General features: G+C 39.8%; 1 long non-coding RNA gene across 1 annotated transcript; it reads left to right on the top strand.

Annotated features, from left to right (window-relative positions):
- Positions 1-4,330: 4,330 nt before the first annotated feature.
- On the top strand, positions 4,331-7,150 carry LOC144889779 (uncharacterized). The gene is made up of 2 exons (XR_013622062.1): positions 4,331-6,378; positions 6,604-7,150. It is a non-coding gene; the product is annotated as an uncharacterized LOC144889779 (long non-coding RNA).
- Positions 7,151-7,357: the final 207 nt, after the last annotated feature.

Genomic DNA, 7,357 nt, shown 5'->3' with positions numbered 1-7,357 from the left:
AAAATGGTTTCCAATCCACCTTCAACTTCTGTCTGTCTCTTGCTTCTAATTCTTCTCTGAGTGTTTCCAATGTGTTCCTGTCAAACGTGCCATCCTTGGGGAATTCCTTCTTTCTCCCTTTTGTCCATTCATGCCAAGATTCCAAATCTTTAAGTGAATGTGGACCATATTGCTGATACATGTGGTTGACGCAAGCGCCTCTTTGGGACAAGTCTAGCTGACCTTGTTTGCCCTTGCAGACTCCATTTCCCATTTTGCCTGTATGTGAATACCACTCAATATTCCCTCAATGTACCAGGTAGATTACTAGGATCTGCGCTTTGGAATGCACCTGTACACACCTGTACTATATGTCCTGTAAATAAAATCTACTGGAGTTTGTTCCACCTTTTATCAAAGTAACGTTGGATGCGTTGTAGCTTGTTCCAGGTTCCTCTAAAGCTTCACTCGTACCTCCAGGAAGGATCTCTCCACCTGTTCACACGGTGATTTCCAGAAAATCTCCCTCAGCTGTGGCTTTGCACAATCCAATCTCACAGATCAGTATTTGCAGATGAGCCGGAGGGTCAGTATGAAATGGGTGAATCCTCAGGTGTCCGCTCTGTTGACGGGGAAATCACACAATGGTAACCGCACATATATATCTGTATATAAACTCACCACCTTGCTCAATTTTCCCAGGTTGTCTCCACATTGTTAATATCTCGCAAAGATATCAAAGCTTCTTTCTTGAGACCGCATTTTCATCAATCAAACAATCAATATATTCAATTCAATTTATTCAGTTAAATTTATTCAGTTAAATTTATTCAGTTAAATTTATTCAATTAAATTCAATCAATTAGATTCAATCAATTAATAATTCAATCAATTATTCAATTTCAATTAATTCATCAATATTCATCAATAAATCAAATTAATCATTTTGGATGACTCCTTGCATAAGCCCTTTCCCCAATGATGTCAGGACAGGTCCATCCATTGACCGTCACCTCTGGTTCGTACCTCATGTTAATTGATGAATCACCGTCCTGTCCTAGGGTCATATCTGACATATTTCCCCATTTTGCCTGGTCTCCACAAATTTTCTTTGCAACCACTAAAGGCAACTCATCCTTCATTCGTGAGACAGCCAAAATGGATGGCAGATATTAAAGTTCTTTGGGAAAAATATCTCATCATTTTTCTTTTAATAGTACCCAAATCTCTTGGCAATATAAATTTCGTAAAACTCCTGAAATGGGACTGTCAAATTCCTTCAATCATGCTAAATTTTGAAACTCCATCGCTTGTAATACCCAATTTATCCCATAGGGCTTGAAAGTTCTTTCCCAAGTTCATGCAGCATTCTGCATTTGAACCCTATGATATCATTCATAATAATCATCATGATTTTATAGTCATGGTCCTATCATAATCATCTATTTAAACGAACATTTCCTTTATCACCACAGCTATGTGGTATAATCAACAATAGAATAAAACTGTACATAGCAACAGGCTACCTCATGGCCACTTAGTATACCTATTGACAATAAGTCATAACAATATCGAATAATCATTGAACAATTCAAAAATCGCTTCCACTGCTCCAGCCGCAGCATCCGTGATATTTGTTTGCTCATTCACTATTCCTGATTCGTCATCAAGGATCTCCATCATCACACAGCGTACTTAATTCCGCATTTTAATGAGAATTCAACAGGAATTTACGACTCAAAGGAAAAAGAACGAGCAGACCTTTTGCAGGATGATCGTTACAAAAATCGTTACATATATTAAAGTATTTATAATGTCGACAAATCATATCTTAATTCTTACAAGATTTTGGTTCTTTGAATAAATCACAGCACCGGGAGAACCAGCTCCAAAAAATGGATCTTTGTGTTTATTCAGCACCCTAGTAATTGGCTCTTTGTGTACTAATTACACAGCACCCAGGCCCCGCTCATATGGATCTTTGTGCAGCGCTACACAGCACCTGAGCAAAAGGGGTTTCATCTACATTTTCCCTATCCGGTGTACCATCCGTGATATTTGTTTGCTCATTCACTATTCCTGATTCGTCATCAAGGATCTCCATCATCACACAGCGTACTTAATTCCGCATTTTAATGAGAGTTCAACAGGAATTTACGACTCAAAGGAAAAAGAACGAGCAGACATTTTGCAGGACGATAACTGGAATTAGTCGTGAAAATATATCCAAATACACAAAAATACACACCCACACAAATAAACAACATTTATTCCGTTTAACAGAACAAACATTTCCTCTATCATGACATGCATGTCTTCAAAATTATATGACCAAGAGAAAAAGTAAAATTAATTAAAAACTGCGAGCAGTGATAATCCGGGGACCATACCGCTCCATCCTGATTGGACGAGTGCGTGCTAGAGTCGTTAACAGCGACAGTCCAGATCCGATTGTTCAAAATTTCAACTCAATCGATCGGAAAATGAACGCAGGGATGCATTTTAAAGGTGCAGTGGCACTAACTGAGTTGCCACGAATATGGCCACGAAATTGCCAATATGGCCATCACAAAATATTTTCCTTAATCAATTGGCTCATAGCATAACCAATCTGTAAGTATTTCATCCGAAGATGTATTTCTGAGGACTTTTAATTAAATAAGTCATTTATAAATCAACGAGTTAATTTATTAAATGATTAATCAATAAATCAATATTTTCCTTGACAGCCACATCACTTGGTCAGTGTCATGTCCAAATATCAGCTTCCTTACTCAAAAGGTGCCTGAGTTAATGTAATGTAATTACTGTAATAAGATTACTGCAATTACTGTAATGATTACTGTAATTACTGTAATTACCGGAACTGTAATTACTGTAATTACCTCAGGTAATTACTGTAATGTAATTACTGTAATTTAATAAGAAATGTAATTAATTAAATGAGTACTTCATTAATCGCTCATAATTAAATAACTCGTGAATTCTTATCCGGTTTATTTAACATTTGAGTGTCCCCAAAACGTTGGAGCAAAACGTTGCAACAACGAAAGTGAAACGTTGTAGCGACGTTGTGGAAACGTCAGCAAAACCCATTGGGGCGACTTTAAATGTTCACAAAACGTTGGAGCAAAACGTTGCAACAACGAAAGTGAAACGTTGTGGCGACGTTGTGGAAACGTCAGCAAAACCCAACATTTAAATGTTCACAAAACGTTGGAGCAAAACGTTGCAACAACGAAAGTGAAACGTTGTGGCGACGTTGTGGAAACGTCAGCAAAACCCAACATTTAAATGTTCACAAAACGTTGGAGCAAAACGTTGCAACAACGAAAGTGAAACGTTGTGGCGACGTTGTGGAAACGTTAGCAAAACCCAACATTTAAATGTTCACAAAACGTTGGAGCAAAACGTTGCAACAACGAAAGTGAAACGTTGTGGCGACGTTGTGGAAACGTTAGCAAAACCCAACATTTAAATGTTCACAAAACGTTGGAGCAAAACGTTGCAACAACGAAAGTGAAACGTTGTGGCGACGTTGTGGAAACGTTAGCAAAACCCAACATTTAAATGTTCACAAAACGTTGGAGCAAAACGTTGCAACAACGAAAGTGAAACGTTGTGGATTATCCCAATGGATAATCCCAATGAATCACAATGCAATCCCATTAAAATCCCATTAAAATCCCATATCTTGTCACCCTTTGCATTGTTGAAAGCAATTAATTCCATACTCAATATTACCTCAATTTATATATACTAGGGCATGCCCGTACTATATATATATCTAAAATTATATCCCCCCCCTCTATTTACATGAAATGGTTTGGTCCATGAAATGTTTTGGTGCATTCGCAACGCCAAAGCGAACGGCGAACGCTTTACATGAAATGGTTTGGTTCATGAAATGTTTTGGTCCATTCGCAACGCCAAAGCGAACGGCGAACGGCTTGCGAGTACAGTGACAATCCCCCCCCCCCCCCTCTATTTACATGAAATGGTTTTAATTAGTTTTAAAACATAGTTTAACGCCAACATATGGCATGCCCGTACCCGTACTATCCGTAATGGCGCACGCTCTCACAGGAGCTCCGGAAGGTCGCATATCGCAGGAAAGCGAAAGAATCGCAAATTAGTTTTAATTAGTTTTAAAACATCGTTTAACGGCAACATAGTTTGCCGACGGGAAATAAATGAATACGCTCTCAAATGTGCCATCCGAGGCAGAGTCTGTTCGCCACATTCGGCACACGTGATAGCTCGCTGCTCTCTGATTGGTTGAATCGTTTTTTGGACATAGCTCGGTAAGTAATTGCCCGATTAATTTAAAACCTTGAAAAGGCACATCCTCGGGTCCCCAGCAATATACCTGGCAAGTTTCAAGTATATCGGACCCGTGGTTGTCGAGAAACAGCGGTCACAGACAAACGTACAAACAAACACACAGAGATTACTGGAATTATAGATAGACTAGGGCGTGCCCGCACGTACGTGCTTGCAAAAAAAAACATGCGTGCAAACAACAACAAAAACTTTGAAACCACGTGGCAGTAACGACCACAGAACCCCCCTCCTATTTACATGCAATGGTTTGGTCCATTCGCAAAGCCAAAACGAACGACCACAGAACCCCCCCTCTATTTACATGAAATGGTTTGGTCCATTCGCAGAGCCAAAGCGAACGGCTTGCGAGTACGGTGACCATACCTTGGGACCCACTTGTCCGATTAATTTCAAACCTTGACAAATTTTCCATTCCTTCCCTTCCTGATCTTTCGATGTAGGGCTGGGTTCTTTTTTTAGGATCATGTTGCATCGAGCATTATTTTCCAAAACAGTGTGAACATTAACCCACACCAAAACCTCTGACATCCCACCATTAACACCTATTGTAAGCGTGCCGAATCAGTAAGCATCACCCCTTCTATGAGCCTCGACCAGAGGGTGGTTGTTACTCACAAACACTCGTCGCTAGCTGTTCCATTGTCTGCCGATTCCCACTCTGCTGTTTTTGTCTCATAATCACCAAACAAGAACAGTACACATTTCCTGTAATTATCTCTCATAATCAGGATAAATTTGGAACAGCCCTTAAACTAACACCAAGCAGATCAATTTTTTATATTTAGGTTGAGGTTTCACACAAACTGGTTAACTAAATAATACAGAATTATTATTATTATTATATCTCCGCCTTGGTGAACAGTTTATGTTTTGTATCCCACTGATAGGCCGGATCTGGATTCGGACCTGAACCAAAATCCAATCATTTCGTCGTGTCACCCATGCTATTTATCTGGCAAATTTCGTTAAAAAAAAACAACAGCACTGGTTCCGTGTCACCCATGCTATTTATCTGGCAAATTTCGCCAAAAAAAAAAACAACAGCACTGGTTCCGTGTCACCCATGCTATTTATCTGGCAAATTTCGTCAAAAAAAAACAACAGCACTGGTTCCGTGTCACCCATGCTATTTATCTGGCAAATTTCGTCAAAAAAAAACAACAGCACTGGTTCCGTGTCACCCATGCTATTTATCTGGCAAATTTCGTCAAAAAAAAACAACAGCACTGGTTCCGTGTCACCCATGCTATTTATCTGGCAAATTTCGTCAAAAAAAAAACAAAAAAAACAACAGCACTGGTTCCGTGTCACCCATGCTATTTATCTGGCAAATTTCGTCAAAAAAACAAACAACAGCACTGGTTCCGTGTCACCCATGCTATTTATCTGGCAAATTTCGTCAAAAAAAAACAACAGCACTGGTTCCGTGTCACCCATGCTATTTATCACAGGTTGCATACAAACGAAGATCACTGGGAGGATGGAAAGATCGGTGTTTTTGCCTTGGATGACATTACAGGGGTGAGTGTGAAAAATAAAAAATGCATTTGGGATTTGGCCCCCCGCTCAAAGGATCACGAGCGATGTTCTTGGATGGGAACACCACACACATCGGTTTATCTGGATTATTTTGAACATTATGCTATTCGGCAAGTCACAATGTGTGCTGAAAGGGTTGTCTGCTTTTTGAGTTGTTCCACTCATACATACATAATTAGATCACATGACTGTGTGTAGATGACCTCATAAGGGACATTTGCACAATTCTTTACAGAATATTTCACCTTTAAAACACTGGAATGCAGATAAATGTTTTTTTTCTTAAAGCAAAACATTGTCTGATTTTTGCATTACAAATGTGTTGTTTAGTCATGCGGTGCATGCCCGTCTGCTAGACAAGATATAGCTGGCTGTTGCTCTTCTTTTAAGTGGTTATTTTACCTCAACTCACCCCTGCAAACAGGTGGTCGTCATCCGATGAGAGCAAATAAAAACATCCAGCAAGATGACTCTGGGTCCATCATGCCTGTGCCACTAAAGTTGGTGGATTACTTTGTACGTACTTACATCATCTTTGCCATCCACTTTGCCTTCACTCATTACATACCTGCCTGACTCAAAGGAACCAAGCAAACCGATTACTGTGCAAACCAGACCGCTCTACGTACATACACTGCATTCTTATATTTATGATGTACATGATGGTGATTTTTTTTTACTAATCCAAACTCTGATCTCCATCCATCATTATTTCCACCATGATCCCCACAACCTCTAAAGGCACATCCATCCTCCATCTACATGCAGCGCGTATCATCTTTGACCTTTCCTAGAAGCCCATGGTATTCACTGATCCAACGCTCACGACAGCAAGTGATGCTGCCAACGTGGCTGTTTCTGTACCAACTGTGACGTCCGACCGCAGAACTACATCACATCATGTCTTTCGCCGACTTCTACTCCACTTTCCTTGCATTATTTGGTCTGTGACACTTACTAGGTTCTCCTCCTTCATCATCACACATGCCCACACGGCCACATCACCTCAACCTTTTCCTCATCCCTTCTATCATTCATTGTAAAATAGGGAAAGATGATATGATTGATGGTTGGGATTACTCAAAGATAATCACTGCTATGATTTCTGGAGGAATGTAGACTCTACACTTTTTTGATACCTCACCAAACTGGCATACAGTTCCTCTGCACTGGCAGCTGTAATCATAAGGTTATCTGCAAACAACAATTCCAATGGCAAGCCTCTTCTTGCATGTGCATACAGTACATGGATTACTTCAATAAAGAGTACAGCAGATAGATGACAAAATTGTGCCTTTGATGATAAAACCAAGCCACTTGGCATGATGTAAGGAATATTAAATATATCCCGAGGGAATATTGTTGGCTATTGGGCCATTGCACATTTGTCCTGTGGCAGCCATTGCGGTGAAACTGATTGAAACCATAAACATAATGACACAAGCAATCCTGCTTCAAACTGTATACATCACGTTCATTCGATCTGAAAAATACC

The sequence above is a fragment of the Myxine glutinosa genome, chromosome 1, assembly GCF_964187855.1.
Source record: "Myxine glutinosa chromosome 1, kmMyxGlut1.1, whole genome shotgun sequence".
Taxonomy (NCBI): domain Eukaryota; kingdom Metazoa; phylum Chordata; class Myxini; order Myxiniformes; family Myxinidae; genus Myxine; species Myxine glutinosa.
The sequence above is the reverse complement of the archived record's forward strand: the minus strand, read 5'-3'. Positions and strand labels throughout refer to the sequence as shown.